Genomic DNA, 18,562 nt, shown 5'->3' with positions numbered 1-18,562 from the left:
CTCCAACTGCACTATATGCTCATATTCCCAGCAAAACTCAAGGTCCTCTATCAGGGAAAAGCCCCTTTTTTCACCAGAGGAGGCCTGGGATTCGCTATAGGAATGCCCCCATCTGTCGGAAAGCTGAGTTGGACAGCTGAGCTTGCATTCCAACCATCGGGAGGGAGCCCAACCGAAAAATGGGCAGGGGTCTCACAGGTGATGCCACTCTGTAGATCCACCACAAGGAATGCAGGCCTAGGAAGGGCCGGGAGCCTGCAACAACATAGATGATGAACAAACTGTGACATTGAAAAAAACCTAAAGGGACTCACACAGGAGAGAAGGAGTCAGCAGGTTTGGATGAGTCGCATCCTATGGCACTAATAATTAACAATATGGAGCAGGAGCTGGACCTACCTCATAACAACAAGGCAGAGCAAATCCGGGTATGCTACTGAGAGACTTTTGAGAAGGTACTGTAAGTCCGAGCTGGCAACATGGTCTGAGGGACTTTTCCTCATCCCCCAGTCCTTCATGGGAAGAACTGAGTGCAAACTTTCCTTTTGCACTTTAAGTCCCAGGTGGGCCAGTGGTCTAGATTAGCACAGGTTGTTCTAGGGTGTTAAATTCACAGGGGGTGTTGAGTGCAGACCTCTCGTACTTCTCACACAAGTGATTCAGTTCAGTAATGTGGCTTATTGCTCATGGGGGCAGAGGAGGTGGGGGAAAAGGAAGGTTGGTATGTTCTTACCAGTTAATAAGGTTCACAGAAGGGGAAAATCAGTACTTAAATTCTTACATCATATTAACAGGGGACATCCGTTTAAATATAGCACAACTCCAGGTATATGGTACATACAAGACTTGTAAATGATCCGGGACTGACTGTTCTGATGTGGAATGTCAATGGTCTGGTTAATAAGATCAAGAGGGGCCTTGTTGCATAGTACAGACAAAGATTGGAGCCTGATAGAGTCCTCCTCCAAGAGACACACATACAGGGAATACAATGCCGTTTCCTGGGTAGAGGGGCATATATTACACTGGCTCACGCTGGTAATACGTTGGGATCCAGGGGACTCGCTACCCTGTAAAAAAGAGTCCCCGTTTCTAGATGACGAAAATGGAATGGGCCCAATGGCTGATACGTGGGGGTACAGTGACAGTGGGGACGGACAGCTATGACCTTGCTCAGTGTATATGCACCACATAGATTGCAAGCACCTACCCTAGATAAAGTTGCTCTAATACTTCTGGAATTGGACTTCTCTCTACACTTAGTGGGTGGGGATTTTAATGGCTAATGGATGCAGATCTAGACTGAGAGGAAATCACTGTAACCACATCCCAGGGTACACTAGGTTTGCTGCCTCAATGGGTCTGTCTGATCTGTGGCAATACTCAAATCAGATTGGAAACATTACTTGTACTTCTCGGGGGTCCACAGAGTATTTTCAAAGCTGGACTATGTGTTTGCCCTAGAAGGGAGGGTCAACAGCGTTCAATGTGCAGAATACATGGTGAGAGGGCTGTCAGACTATTCTCCCCTGCTGGTTGTGATGGGTCACAGGAAACAGTGGGAGCGATGGCTGGAGACTGAGTGCATGGCACATTTGGGACCTGGAGGTGGCGATGGAACTCCATAGTGCCACGGAGCTCTACTTTAAAGAGAATAAGAGCTCTGTTGAATCTAAAGTAGTTCTGTGGGAAGCATATTAGGTGGTCCTGTGAGACATGGCCCAAAACACAATCACACAGAAAAAGAAGAGGGAGGTGGCAGGCATGAGAGCCTCAAGACAAGACTCTTGCAGTTATAGAGTACACTTGGGCCGGCCACAGAGATCCAAACCCTCAGACGGGTCGCAATTCTGAAAGCGGAGTATTGCAACCTGGGGCAAGAAGGGGCAAAGAAGCAAATGCTGGGCACATTACACAACATTTACGACACTGGGGACAGAGCTGGTAAACTCTTAGCATGGTTGAGCAGGAGAAAAATGGAGACCAGGTGGTTGTGCTGCATTATAGACCAGAAAGAGGTGTCCCACACTACAGAAGAAGACATTGCAGAAGAATTTGCCAGCTACTATGATGCGTTTTACAGGTCTAGATAATTGCAAGACAGAACATGCATCATGCATTATTTAGAAGCAGTAGTTACCGCCGTCTTAGATGCAGAGGCCCATGAGGCCCTGGAAGGAGATGTTATTTTACAGGAGGTCTGCACAGCCATCGCAAAACTGAGAGTAGATAGTCCCTGGGGCCCAACTGTGTACCGGCAGAATTCTATAAGCAGTATGGAGGCACTTGAGGCCACACTTACTGAACCTATTCAAAGAAGCTAGAGATATGGGGGCACTACAGCAGGATGTTCGGCGTTCCACCATCTCCGAGATAACAAAGGAAGATAAACACAGGGACTGGTGTGAATCGTTTCGCCCCAGCTCTCTATTCAACAGAGATGTTAAAATACTTGTGCCCATACTTGCCAATAGGCTCCTGCACATCAATACTCCCTTGATATACAGAGACCAGTCTGACTTTATGCCTGAGAGGCCAACATGATATAACTGAAGGCGGACACACAATTTGCTTGTGCTGGTGAAGGACCGATCAGCTCCTCATGTCTTTCTTGCACTCGCAGGAAAGGCATTCAACGCAGTCCAGTGGCAGTTCCCTGAGTTAACCTTGAAGAGGTTTGGGTTTGGCCCTTGCTACAGGGAATGTGTGTCACTGCTGTATCAAGCGCCATCCACTAGGCGCAGAGGTCTTCAAACTTGTTTGCTCTGAGCCCCCCCTAAGCAAAATGTTTTACAGTGAGGCCCCCTCCAAAACTTTACTGTAAGGACTGGGTGAACGGGAGGGATAAGGCTGAGGGCAGGGGGCATGGCTATGAGGTCATTTCAGGAGTACTTTTACTATTGCTCATAAACCACACTAAGGGCCTGATTACGACTTTGGTGCTGCAGCGCCGGGTCCGTCCCGTAACAGCACCGCCAAAGCCGTGGTTGGGCTACCGGCCAGATTATAAGTGTAACTCGTGTCTGGTGGACTTTTATTTTGATGTTCCCACGGTGATGCCTGATAATGGGCACCGCAATAGGAAAGACAAAAACAGTTCCCGCACGGCATAGACTGAAAAGTTCATGCTGTGCAGGAACCAGGGTGCATGCACACAGGGGGCACATGTTGTGACCTCCTGCATGCATCCCTGGGTTACAAAGGCACAAGCGGGGTCCTGTAGAACCCCTTATGTTTCCTCTCCACCAAGGTTTTCATGGAGGAGGAATCGCCATGAAAACCAAGGCAGAGAGGAGACTCCTAATATATTTGGCAGGACTGGCGGTCCCACCAATTATATTGATGCCTCCTAACTGCTGCACCACTGCCAGGGAACAGTGGTTCCCTGGTGGCTGCGGCGTGACAATGGCAGCCCACCCCCTAATCATAATGGGGACCTAATGCCCGTAGGATAATACACAGCCATCATTATTGTTTAGTTGGTTCCTGGTACCTCTGGTTCATGGTGCCACTGTACCTTCAGTTCTAATGATTCTTTCTGCCCCTTTGTGTTAAAGAGAAGCAAACATTATCTAGGCTCTAATGCTAACAAGGAAAATGGGCACCCACTCCACGGTACGACAGCTATAGCTGTGCAGCAGTGGCGCCACTTACACAGAGGACAGCATTACCTGCTGTACTAATGGGGCCATTTGTAACCATAAAAATGAAGCCCCTACACAGTGCTTCCTCTTCTGGACCATCTCTTTGAGTATATTTATGAATCTCATTATTTTTTCTCCTTCTCCTGGACCATTACTCTGAGGTCCTAGGGGTCAAGAGGATCAGGGGTCTGCATCTGAATGGAACTCTGTTGACTTCTTCCTTGCCATCCCCTGGACTCACCTTTTACAAAAGCAACTGCTCCTGAATGTTCAATGCTGATTTTGTGGTGCATCTCCATGAAAGCAAATGTGGGGTGGTGGTGCAGACAGTGAAAAACAGAAACAAGAGTTGGAAAAAAAAGTTTTATACAGCGCAAACTCGACCTGAAGGTATCAGAGCGCTTTACATGAGCACCAGTTGCATTACAGATGGACACGTTTAGTCTTTTTTCAGGCAAGGGGAGATTAAGGGATTTGCCTAGAATTACAGGATGCTTGAGCCTCCCGCCAAGACTTGAACATGGTTCCCCAGCTTCAAAGTCAGGCGCTCTGGCCATTAAGCTACATCCTCTTACCAGCCACGAAATGATTGAGTCACTTAAAGCCAGGGCCACTGGAATTATGAGTTTCTGAGGTAGAAGCGCTTTCCGAATAGTTATGGGTTTACCACATTTGCTACATAATCCATCATCTGCTGCATAATCTGCAGATTTAAACTAAAACATTTGATTCTAATTCAAACTAAGCAAAAGTTACTTAAAAAGTAGCTGGCGACATGTGTTCCGGAGCAGTAGGTCTTAAGGCCCTTTATAAAGGTTGATTGGCCATCTTGCAGTTGCTTATTGATGGATTTAGGTGCTAAACTGGTAATGATGAGGTATAATATTTCCCCTGACAGTGTTACCATTAGTAAAAATGACAAAAAATGTAGTAAACCTAACCACACAATGTGCTGGATTACGCCGCTTAATTTACCTTTTCTCCTTGCATAATTGAGTCAACCTTATTTTTGGTAGGAACGTGTTTTTATCTCAAACAGTGCATCATTTTGCAGCAGCCTTTGTTAGACTGTGTGTAATGCAAGGATAAAATTATAACGTACATATCCACAGTGCTTTCTGTCACAGGCTGGGACCACGCAGAACTCTCAATACAAAGGTCACTATTCCCCAAAGTGTCAACTCTGGTCCAATTATGTGTTGCTCAGATTTCAGACGCAGGCATCTGCAGTGACAGTATTTGCCAACTACAAAATACTTAATCTACTTACTTATTTTCTTTTTAGCCATCTTCTTGACACTCGGTGACCTCTCTTCATCCGAATCTTTTTAGTCCCAATTTAAAGGACTGCGTGCAAATAAAGACAGCCTGGAAATGCGGCAAATGAACAAGGCAGCTGTTCCAGGCAATCTTCATTTGCATGTAACTGCAGAGGCATTCGTGCCTCCCTTGGAAACCTTTCACGGACCCCTAGGGGGCGCGCCCCACAGTTTGAATACCTCTGACTAGGGTGAGGGTGAACTGAACACTGTCAGTGCAGTTTCCTATCGAGAAGGGGACACAACTGCGCTTCTTTCTGTCCACCCTCCTGTTTGTACACACAATAGAATCTCTGACATGCATAGTGTGAGCCTGTGAAGGGGGTTGGGGTTTCAGGGTTACAGCCATCAATGAAGATGAGGAGAAAACCTTGCTTTATGTGGATGGCATCCTTCTTTATATTGCCAAACCTGAAAGGGCGATCCCCACTGTTTTCCAAATCTTTCAGGAGTATGGCGAGCACTCTGGTTACCGTACAAACTGGAAGAAGTCAATGCTCTATCAGCCAAGTGAATGTTTGACCTGGTAATGCTCCCACCGTGATTGACTGTGGCACTGAAGAACCGGGTTTTAGAACCCAGCAGCGCCAGGGAAAACGCTCGAAGTCTTCGGATTCCCCTGCCTCGGCAAACAGAGACACGGGACACTTCTTGGTGACGTCAAAGACCAAAGTTTATTGGCTGCAACCAGGATCAGAGGTCTACGAAGCACAACACAGGTGGTTCGCTAGAGACTGCACAATTTCAATGAGCGAAGCATGGTCTTTTATGCCAAAAAACACATTCCATAGTAGCATCGGTAACATACAAACTAACCAATCACAGTGTGACATTTCAAAAGCAGCGCATGACGACAATCCCATTTTCCGTTGTCCAGCCCACCAGAAATGACCAAGCACATTCCAATATCCTCTGCGATCAGGCCGGACAAACCCATCATAAAACCTCAACCCAAATCAGTGATTATGTCGTAAAGGAAGGAGCAGAAACAGATGAGAAGCAAGATAGAAAGTTGGGTGCAGTGTACTATAAACTTCGGCATGTCCTGCTCTTTGATCTTTATCTGAACAGCTGCTTATCAAGGAACTGGCTCAGCGAGGTCAGCCTCGGACAAGGGAGTCAGTTCGGCCAGGTCATTCAGGAGTCAGCTAAGGTGTACGTGTCCCAAAGACTCGTTCGGCCGCAGTCATCGGCCTATGTGAGGGCAACCACACAAAATGGCTGCCGTACACAAAATGGAACCCGAGGCTTCAAACAAAATCCCTGAATACGTAGTGTTCTCATTGATTGATTAAGATGAAAACACTCGTACACACCGCACTCGTGATTTGCGGTCCGCTGACACCAAAATCGTCTATATCCGACGACCTTTATTGAACGGGTTCGGAACCAACGAACCACTTGCCCTCGAACTACGGAACTACAGACCCTCCTTTTGCCCTTACATAGGCAACAAACCCAAACCCATGTCAGTCTGAATCTATGTCTATCTTCATCAGATCATCAACATGTTGCTGTAGCATCATCCTAGTACTTAGTACCTCTCTCTGGACAGGCCTCCTCGCACACGAAGTAGCACAGAGGCCACAAATAGCAGGAGCACACTGTACACAGAGACAGAACAGGAAAAGGATAGCTAAGACCATCCCAATGACCATCAGAATCTTCCATCCCCAAGTGGATATCAATCCCCAAAACCATCCCATCAACGACCAATCTCCCTTGTCTATATGTACAGAATCGGAGATCTTATGTAGCCTGGAAATGGCCTGGAAGACTGACGGAGCGTTGTCTGGAATGAAAACGCAGCAGCTCGATTGAATCAGTTTACACACTCCACCTCGGTCTGCTAGTATGACATCAAGAGCAACTCTAGTCTTAAGTGTCATAAGTCGATCCGACTGGAGCTCAGCAGTCAAGTTACTAAGGGCACCGGCAGTTTCGACTATGGTGGACTCAACCACTTTCATCAACTGGCGAATGTTCCTGCTGTTAGCCATCGGTCCCCAGAACGGCAGAAAACCCGTAAAGAAATCTCCCAACTCTTGCCCTGCGGTATCTTCCTGACTAAAGACACCTCTAGCAACTCTCGTCTTATGGTAATCTGCCGCAGCTGTAAAAGTGGGAGGCAACAGGAAAGAAACAAAACATGTGCCCGAAAAGTCAGGGGGCAACCATGTATACGCTTTGTCATAGCAGATGAAATAGGTACCCTTAGCTGCTAGAAAAGCTGGGGAAGTCTGAGACGTAAATACATAAGTCTCAGTGCAGATACTCTTCCCTAACTGAGCTTTCGGATTCTTGCCATTACCCTGCAGACAACAGCGACCCTGATGGGGCACTATCCAAATCGGTGGAGAACTTTTCGCTCGCGGGTTAACACTCAGACTAACTCCATATCCAGTAACGTTCCAACCACTATATGGTTCTTTCTCATCTTTCGGAATAGACTCAACCGCATTAGTCCCTTTAACCATGTCGACTATACCTCTAGCCAAAGCACTATTCTTCAGATTGTCTTTCGGTGAACGTAGGCGATAGACACTGTGAGCATAAATGAACATCGTTCTATATGCCCAAATAGAACCATTAAGGCTGAAAGGCAAAACCAAGTAAGGAATACCTTTACCGGTCGTATGGGGCATTAGGCCACAAATCCAACAATTTGTCGTGTTCATAACTAACTGATGTTGGTGTAAAAGTTGAATAAAGGAATTGTTAGCAAATTCCAATCTTCTGAGTATTTCATGTTCGGGCAGAGGGTGAAAAGAATGAGAAGAAATAGTAGGAGGAGATGTAGGTTGCACAGTGGGCATGAACGTCACTTTAAAAGAAAATGTCACATAACCAATTAAAAATATCATTAAACTCAGTCGCAAAAATAAACACAGTATTAAAAATCTTTTTCGGGTGATTAGTTTGTATATCTTGCTCTTAAAGCTTATTGTATCTACAGGTCTCTCCAACTCGAAGAACTCCATCCTCACTAAATATGCTGCTCGCGGTGGTAGGGTGTTCTATGCTAAGGAATGCCTCTGTCAGCCCAGGCCAACTCCCTTAGGCCAACCAGAACCTTCAACCTAGTGTCTCAGACTTGCACTCCAAAGACTTGTCGACCGCGACCCTACAGCTGAACCCGGATGGCGGTTCGAAAAACAAAAATCAGTAGTTCCTCGGAGGAGAGTTAACCTGCAAACAGAAAAATCATAAAAACTTTGTTTATTTTTTATTTGTCCATGACTCTCGGTCGCAAATTATAACGGTCTTTGTCTGGCAATGTCTGTTCCTTATTCAATACAAAAATGGGAACACCATGTGAACAATAATTAACGGGGTCCAGTGTACATGTCCAGTCAACCATATATCACAAAAGTACAAAGTTCCCCAGCATAGGCAGGGGACAGAATGTTCCCTTGTTGGAACTAGAAGACCACACACACCCAGTGAGCTAGATGTCATGCTACATCATTGGTCTCCTGCTCCTCGTCAGACTGGCGCTGCAATGCCCGACGGGCGCCGAAGAGGCGCTCTTTGTTGGAGTTCCTTTGTTCCAGCCAAAGGTTGAGTGCGTGTGAGGGGTCTGGTGAAGGTGTAGTCGTGAGGGGGTAGTGGTTTAAAAGAAGGTGGGTCAGTCCACAAACACTTTTATTCGCGTGGCTGACTCCCTTTGTTAAAAGGGTGGGAGGGGAGATAGGGACTGTAAGGGGCACAGCGGACTTCCTCAACCCTCTAAATCGGTCGACATGTTTCTTGCCTGACTGGCAATTCTTCAGGACCTCAAGTGCTCGGTGCTACACGGTGACTAAAAAACAACAAAAATAAGAGGAGAAAGATACAGCCTCTCTGGGTCAGTAAGGAGGCAGGCCAGAAGGTCCTGCTCTAGCGGGGTGACCTGGAAGAAATTTATAGAAATCAGCCCGACATTAGATTGTGGCGTTATCTCATAATCAATAGATCACCACAGCTCTCCATAATACACCCACAACATTAATAGAAAACACAATTAACGGGCATTACTGAAGTGTATGCCCATGGCCACATCAATACAGATTGACGGTATAAAAAAACACATGGAAAATATACATATATATATATACATATAGGATGAAGATGTCACTAAGCATTAATTGCAAGGGCTAGTCCTTACCCAAGGAGTGTCCCTAGTGGGCCCCGCAGTCTGTTCCCGTTGGGCTGCCCAGTGAGGTATGATGCCTGTAAAAGAGAGACAAACACACGTATGTGCACTGGGTGTCAGCTTAAGGATTTGAGGAGGGGAGAGGAGGGAGGAAGGACACACAATGTTGAACCATCCACTAAAAGGTGGTGGATGTAAGGATGCCTAGATAGTGGGTGATAAGGCAATACTCGTTGTGGTAAACTCCACCGCCTCCAAAATCATAGCGAGTCAGGTCACGCCTTCTGGATCTCCCAAACGGTTGGCGTGTACGGCATACCATGTAATGTCAATAGGTAGGCAATCAGGGAAAGTGAAGAGGCTTGCCCTGCATAGAGCAACGTAACAGATTTCTATACATTTCTTCCAGGTCACCCCGCTAGAGCAGGACCTTCTGGCCTGCCTCCTTACTGACCCAGAGAGGTTTTATCTTTCTCCTCTTATTTTTGTTGTTTTTTAGTCACCATGTAGTACCGAGCACTTGAGGTCCTGAAGAATTGCCAGTCAGGCAAGAAACATGTCGACCGATTTAGAGGGTTGAGGTAGTCCGCTGTGCCCCTGCAGTCCCTATCTCCCCTCCCACCCTTTTAACAAAGGGAGTCAGCCACGCGAATAAAAGTGTTTGTGGACTGACCCACCTTCTTTTAAACCACTACCCCCTCACGACTACACCTTCACCAGACCCCTCACACACACTCAACCATTGGCTGGAACAAAAGAACTCCAACAAAGAGCGCCTCTTCGGCGCCCGTCGGACATTGCAGCGCCAGTCTGATGAGGAGCAGGAGACCAATGCTGAAGCATGACATCTAGTTCACTGGGTGTGTGAGGTCTTCTAGTTCCAACAAGGGAACATTCTGTCCCCTGCCTATGCTCTCCTCCCTTAAACACACACGTTGTTATCTTCCCCTGGGGAACTTTGTACTTTTGTGATATATGGTTGACTGGACATGTACACTGGACCCCGCTAAATATTGTCCACATGGTGTTCCCATTTTTGTATTGAATTCTGAGCGTGGGCGTAGTCCCACTGAACCTTTCAGGTTACCTGCAGTGACATTTCACTGTCAGGACCATTGGGTCCCTAGAATTAGATCTTGTTCCCTCTAGGGCACCCCGATTTTCTCTGCAGCTCAGTAGTTATACTATACTAACCAGGAGCGATCTCCCCAATATGGAAGACGTTCCGGGCTTGAGCTTTGATGAAGATGCCATAGCGGAGGCGTTAAGATCGGCACCCCCACTCTTTGGAGCTGGAGGTGCCACTGCCTCAGGTTCTACTAATGATGATTGGGCCACATTAACTGTAATGAAGAAAGAATGGCGCAGGATTACTGTCCATGGAATTATGCTGACGGAATATTTAATGGCAAACAGAGCCCCACAGGGGCTTCTTGTCAACATCATACCAAGACTCTTTCTCGAAGACAGCCAACTCTATTAATGTTGTGTGTGTATTAAGGAGAGCTGTGGTGAACTATTGATGATGAGATAACACCACTATCTAATGTCGGGCTGATTTCTATACATTTCTTCCAGGTCACCCCGCTAGAGCAGGACCTTCTGGCCTGCCTCCTTACTGACCCAGAGAGGTTGTATCTTTCTCCTCTTATTTTTGTTGTTTTTTAATCACCATGTAGTACCGAGCACTTGAGGTCCTGAAGAATTGCCAGTCAGGCAAGAAACATGTCGACCGATTTAGAGGGTTGAGGTAGTCCGCTGTGCCCCTTACAGTCCCTATCTCCCCTCCCACCCTTTTAACAAAGGAAGTCAGTCACGCGAATAAAAGTTTTTGTGGACTGACCCACCTTCTTTTAAACCACTACCCCCTCTCGACTACACCTTCACCAGACCCCTCACACACACTCAACCATTGGCTGGAACAAAAGAACTCCAACAAAGAGCGCCTCTTCGGCGCCCGTCGGACATTGCAGCGCCAGTCTGATGAGGAGCAGGAGACCAATGATGAAGCATGACATCTAGCTCACTGGGTGTGTGAGGTCTTCTAGTTCCAACAAGGGAACATTCTGTCCCCTGCCTATGCTCTCCTCCCTTAAACACACACGTTGTTATCTTCCCCTGGGGAACTTTGTACTTTTGTGATATATAAATTTCTGTTCCTTAAACAAGAGTTCAGGCTCAGTAGTGTTCAATCGATTCAATGGAGGCACAGCTTCTTGCAGAAGATCGTCACTTTCTTTCTCAGTGTTCGTTCCAATCAAACGGGCATCGCTGAATGGCAGAAAACGAGGCACAGTTTCAGTCTCAGAGTCTGGAAGTCCCTTCTGGACCCACCGGTCGTACGGTAAGGGCAACGGAGCCCGTTTGCAATGTACGCCGTGGATCCAGTTTTTCTTGCCTTGCACTCGAACTGCGGAACGTGTACATAGTAAAACTAGGTATGGTCCTGTCCAGCGGGGCTGCTCGATCTTGCTCCTCTGAAAATTCTTCACGAATATCCAAGCACCGGGTTCAATGGCGTGGCCTGGATCTTCAGAAACCTGTGGTAGACTATCGTGAACCTGTTGGTGTAAGACACGCAGGTTAGCGGTCAGTTCGTGCAAGTAATTAAGTAACACAGGGTGTTCAACCTCACTAAACTTAGTCGGTCTTGGTACGCCCCAAATATTCGCCGGCGGCCAAACACGACCTCATACGGACTCAAACCCATTCGCGAATGCACAGTCATTCTTGTAGACAGAAGAGCTAGGGGCAAAGCATCTGGCCATTGCAAACCAGAGCTCGCTTGAATTTTGGCCAATTTTAGTTTCAAAGTGCCATTATAGCACTCGACTAAACCAGCTGATTGGGGGTGATTTGCAGCGTGGAACTTCTGCCTTATTCCTAATCCCTCACAAACTCTCTTCATCACTTGACCCACAAATTCACTCCCATTGTCACTCCAGATAATTCTCGGCAAACCATACCTAGGGAAGAACTCTTTGATAAGGGCTTTCGCTGTGGACAAGGCAGTATTGTCCTTCAAAGGGTAGGCTTCCACCCATCTAGAAAAGGAGCAAACAACCACTAACACATATTTCAGGTTGTTGCACCTCTCCATGTGGATGAAATCTAGCTGCAAAGCCTCGAACGGATACGTAGGAGAAGCAAAATGACCAGCCGGGGTTGGAGTTCCCTTACCAGGATTGTACATCAAACACACCATACAGTTCTTAACCAGATTCTCTGCACATTTGGGAATTCCTACATTCTGCCAAACTGGGGCCAACAACTTGCAAATTCCTTTCACGCTGATGTGTGCCATCCCATGAGCCATTGTAACAACTGGAAGCACATATGCATCGGGTAACAACCATCTTTGATGCTCAGACAAATCAGTCCAACAACCATTCGAATCCAGTTTACCCTTACTTTCTCTCCATTCATTCAACTCTTTCTCTGTAGCTTCAGCTTGGATGGATTTCACACTGTCAATCGTATCTTCACACATACTTTTCTCTGGAACCCATCTCGCCGGACCTGCAACATACATTCGGCTCATCACATTTCTCGCAGTTTCTTTCGCAACTTCATCTGCAAACGCATTCCCGCAACCAACATCATCCGTAACTTTCTTATGCGCACTACATTTCACAATAGCTACTTGCAATGGCAAAGTAAGTGATTCAAGGAGTTCATTCACCAACTGGCCATGCTGTATCTTAGTTCCGTGCGAAATCAGGAACCCACGCTCTCGCCACAAACGTCCAAAACTATGAGCAACACCAAACGCATACTGACTGTCAGTGTACACATTCACTCGTTTTCCTTTCACCAACACACATGCTCTCGTTAATGCAATCAACTCTGCTGCTTGCGCTGAATTATGTGGGATACGTGCAGCTTCAACAATCGTATGCAAAGTCGTAACAGCATATGCCGCAGTCGTATCACCATTCGGAAGCTGAAAGCACGAACCATCAACCCACAAAGTACCATCACACTCAGGAAGAGGAGTATCCCTAAGGTCTATCCTCCCTTTCGTTTCTTCCTCAGTTCTAAGGAAACAATCATGCTGTTCTTCAACATTGTCTGTCTCAGCTGAAATTGGTAACAACGTAGCTGGATTCAACGTGTTGCATCTTTTAATATGCACATGACTCGCTAACAAGGTCAATTCGTAACCCGACAACTGAGCACTAGGTAAATGCTGTGTCTTGGTACGATTCAACAAGGTATCCACTGCATGTGGAACCATCACAATCAGTGTATTGTCCATAACCAAACCAGCAGACTGTCGAATCGAAACAGCCGCTACTGCTGTAGCTCTCAAACATCTCGGCAACGCTCTAGCTACCGGATCTAAAGTTGACGAAAAATAAGCACATGGACGCTGCTTATCGCCAAACTGTTGAGTCAACACTGAGAAGTGTGGCTCAGTGGTTAGAGGAGGCAGACCCGGAAGCTGAGATCGGCCGTGGACCAGGGTTCGATTCCCCGCCTTGGTGGGTCTCGGGCTCAAAATTCCACGGAGTCGACAATTCTCGCTCCGGTGCTTACTCGACTCACGGGGTCACACTCTGCGACTCTGGGCAATAGCTTGCTTAATCTCCACTACGGCCCCTCGCGGCGGGATGCCTGGCTTTCACCTTGTGGATACACGTCCGGGGTATCTCACAGGGGAATACCAGGACGGGTTCCCTAAGCAAGCGCCTTGAGACCCCTGGGTTAAAGTGTTGCGCTATATAAATCGAAACACATTTACATTTACATTTACAATGCACATCCCTCTCGCTTGTGCACGTACAATGTGAAAGGCTTACTGTAGTCGGGGGTACCCAACACAGGAGCCGAACACAACGCGTTACGTAATTCGGAAAAGCTCTTCTGACGTTCGTCAGTCCAAGGAATAGGATTTGGAGTATCCTTAACAGTAGGAGCTATCAAAGGTTTCGCTTACAACGAGAAATTAGGGATCCACTGTCTACAGTACGACGTAATACCCAAAAACGCACGTACTTCTCTGTGTCGTAGGGACACTCATTTTCGCAATAGCTTGAATTCTTTCTGAGGTCAGTTTCCTTCCCTCCTTTGATAAGAGGTGACCTAAGTAGGTTACTTCTTGTCGACAATATTGCAACTTCGAAAGAGAAACTTTGTGATGGAAATCAGACAAGTGGCGTAACAGCGACAAAGTAGCCTCTCTACAAATCTCTTCATTGTCAGCAGCAACTAACAAGTCGTCAACGTATTGAATAAGAGCAGCACCATCAGGTAAAACCAACAGATCAAGTTGCGTTTTCAAAGCTTGGCTATAGATCGATGGACTCTCGCAATAGCCTTGAGGAGCGCGCTTGAAGCGGAAGCTTCTTTCTCCTAAAGAGAATTCAAAGATATCTCTACTTTCCACGGCAATCGGGATGCTGAAGAAAGCATTCTTCAAGTCAATCACCGAAAATCACGTGGCTGTAGCCGGGATCAAAGTCAACAAAGCAGTGATATCAGGTACAACAGGAAATTGCGGAACAACGATCTTATTCACCTCGCGAAGATCTATCGCAAATCTATATACAGGAGGCTGTGAAAAATCAGTTCTCTTCAGAACAGGCAAAACCGGACTATTGCACACATTACCTCTTGCTTCCTCAATCACACCCTTTTCAATCAGATCGTAAATGATCGCCAAAAGTGCTCACTCACCATCACTCGAGATACGATACTGCGGAATGCGCGGTAACTTAGCATTCGACTTGAGTGTCACAACATATGGCGGAATCTCCAAGAGGCCTACATCGTTCGGACCAGTAGCCCAAAGCGAATCAGGGAGGGAAGACAATTCAGGTGGAAGTCCAACTTTGACATATACATCGGAGAGATCACTCTCTCGCCCAATGTAAGATGTACTCCTGACGGAGAACAATACAGCGTCGCATACAATCTCTTCAACAAATCCAATCCCAACAAGTTCTCACCACAACCGGTCGTCAAAATGAGGGGTGCTTCAAATTTACGAGGTCCAACAGAAAGAGGCAATAGAATAGAAATTGGATTCGTAACCGGGGCGCCAGAAAAACCTACTGAAACATTCTCAAAGCCAGACAAAGGTGCGCCAGGGAGTTTAGAGTGCATAATAGAACTCTTTCCAGCACCAGTATCCAACAGAAAAGGCTCTGACACACCTGATGCAATCACTTCAACATAAGGTCCACTCTGATCTACTGGAACTGAAACAACTCCCTCTCTTTGTCTATGGCTGTCCTAGCAATCATTACCATCCACTTCCTCACCTTCGACATAGTAATCGTCCGCATAGTACTGTGGCGTCCTACCAGACGCACTATTCTGCTGATCAAAACTATTCATTGAATTCTGTGGAGGCAAAGAACGCGTGTTCTGACCACGACCACCTCTAGGCGCTTGTTGAGCACCTCGACCTCTAACACCAGAAGCACCATTTGTGCGCTGTAACAAAACCGGACAACTATTCTTAAAATGGCCCTCTTCTTTGCAATACGCACACTGATTAGGCCCATACGGAAAATGTTTGCGAGTTTCTCAAATATTGCTGATTCTGCTGATAATCGCGTTGATTATTACTACGGGGTGGATAAGCTTGTTGTAGAAGAACTTTAGTCTTCAATTCCTTAGTCTTCTTATCCGGTTTCTCTACCTCATCTTTGTGCCTATTTTCATAGTCCTGGGCAGTCGCTAAAATCTGCGCTGACGTGGAAACAGCCCAAGCACTCTCAGAATCCTTCAACTTATTGCACAATTCAGGAAGCAAATTATGTACAAATTTGTCGACGAACAATCTCTGGCCACCCTCGGTAGCCACATCCTGACCACTATGATCTACAAAGGTCTCTTCGAACCGCGTGAAAAATTCGGACACAGTTTCATCTTTCTTCTGCTTGCATGCAGACAACTTGTCCCAATTGACACGCACTTCAGGCATCAAAGTCTTCATATAAGTAATAATCCTACCAGGGAGTTCAGTAATCACATCCTCAGGCTTAGCACCACCTACTTGTCTATCATTCGCAGTACTAAGATTATTCCATGTATCGCCCAATTCCTGTGCATGATCCGTGTGACGAATCTTACCCCAAATAGGCTGTGGGACAACATTCCCAAACAACATATCTTTATCTGCCAAATTCATGATACATGAACCCACAGTCTGAGTTAGCTCCTTATAATATCCCGCCGGATTTTTGCGCGGATCAGGCAAAGACTGTTTATTAGCCAAAACTTCAACACGCTTCCAAGGAACATGTACCCAGACACGATGAAAGTGTGCAGGAATAGGTGGATTAACAGTTGCATCAGCAGGTCTCCAAACTGGAGGAACCTCACGCATCGGATATTGACACGCTTTTCTCCCAACTGACGAATCAGGCTCAAACAGTCGCTCAGAAGGAGTGTCAATTCTGAATGATAATAACGTCACAACAGCTTTCTGAATCTGAAGAGGACCCACAATGGTCCCTTTCGCAAACTCGGAACGTATTCGGTACAACTCAGAAGGAGCTTGTCCTTCTTCTTCAATCCACTGTTCATGAAGGAACACACACATCATCTCAAAGACGTACCGTTGCTTTGGTGCTTCCTATTGATGGAAAACATCCATAATACCCTCAAGATCATACTGTGTAGAATACGTAACCCATTTACGCGCCATGTGATCCAACACTGTTCTTTCATCAATATTAGGCAATTGACTGCGCGATTGCCTACGCTCAACAACAGGAGACATACCCAATGATCCCAACAGGGGAGAAAAGATACTAGAAACTGCAGCAGTCATTCTTTGTCTAGCAGAAGGAAAAGGTGAAAGAATAAGAGAAGACGGAACAACATTAGAAGAATCCAAAGTCGGAACAGGATGAGTATACAAGACAGGCGTAGGAGTGGCAGACGAAGGAGAAGGCAACGTCGGTGGCCCTGGAGAAGGCTGCACCGAAGGAATAGTAGCCAACGGAAGAGGAGCTGGCTGTGGAGGAATCACAGGTGGCAAAGCAACTGGAGGTTGCGCAGCTACAACTGGTGGCGGTGGTGCCATAGCATTCTGTGCATAAGGGGGTATCGAACTCAATAGATGCGACATTAAAGGATCTTTTGCAAGATCTTTCTTTTCTTCCTGCTCTTTAGGCGGGAAAACTGGGTAGCACTTATCTACCGCTAATTTCCTGATCCTAAGCATCTGTTCGCTCTCTTGCTCTTCCTCATTATCCCTAAACTGTATAGCAGCTTGTACCATTGACAAACCTCGTTCTCGTTTATTCTTCTTCGCTAACTAATTTCTTTCTGTTTGGCTTCTTTGTGCCACATGCGGAAAGAGTCAAACATTGCCGGCCGGGCTTTCTTCTTGAACAGTTTAACTTCGAGATTGTCTAAAATCTCCGTTTCAAAACTACCATAACGAGTTCCACTGTAGGACACCGTCTTTCCTCGTATATTTAACCCAGATGTCATTATATCCGATGGGGCCCACACCATGTTTTATATAGAGCTCATAGGTTGGAGTTCCAAACGGAGGAACCGGACACGAATCCTCCAACCGGGAATGCCTAGAAAAACCAAAACCAAATATCTTTCCAAGTCTGCTAAGACCAGGCATCTTCACTCACTAGTCTAGCTTCAAACTTCAAGGGAAATCTCAATACGATAGTCTTGTGAATACACGAGTCCCTCGGCTTTGGGGCCTGCAGGTACCAAATCAAAGCGATCCTCGAAGGGATACCAAAACAAACTAAGGAATGGGAGACGCTCCACTCATACTTAACTGGAATGTCGATGGCGTCACCAGAAGACCCATCTATCGTCTCGCTCTACAAATGGTCTAATGGCTCCAAGACAGGGCGACAGTCAGTGCAGCAGTCCTTCGTAGCCGTCGGAAAGTGGTAAACCTCACAGCAAAGACTTTCGGACCACGACGACATACAGGGGTCGATGAAGTGGCAGGCCTTCCTCCAGAATTTCCACACGAAGCTCCTCACGATCTTCGGGCTTGGACCGGTGCCGCTGAAGTCGCCCCACATTGGGCGCCAACTGAAGAACCGGGTTTTAGTACCCAGCAGCGCCAGGGAAAACACTCGAAGTCTTCGGATTCCCCTGCCTCGGCAAACAGAGACACGGGACACTTCTTGGTGACGTCAAAGACCAAAGTTTATTGGCTGCAACAGAGGTCTACGAAGCACAACACAGGTGGTTCGCTAGAGACTGCACAATTTCAATGAGCGAAGCATGGTATTTTATGCCAAAAATCACATTCCATAGTAGCATCGGTAACATACAAACTAACCAATCACAGTGTGACATTTCAAAAGTAGCGCATGACGACAATCCCATTTTCCGTTGTCCAGCCCACCAGAAATGACCAAGCACATTCCAATATCCTGTTCGATCAGGCCGGACAAACCCATCATAAAACCTCAACCCAAATCAGTGATTATGTCGTAAAGGAAGGAGCAGAAACAGATAAG

The sequence above is a fragment of the Lissotriton vulgaris genome, chromosome 10 (assembly GCF_964263255.1).
Source record: "Lissotriton vulgaris chromosome 10, aLisVul1.2, whole genome shotgun sequence".
Lineage (NCBI taxonomy): Eukaryota > Metazoa > Chordata > Amphibia > Caudata > Salamandridae > Lissotriton > Lissotriton vulgaris.
This window is presented reverse-complemented; position numbering follows the sequence as displayed.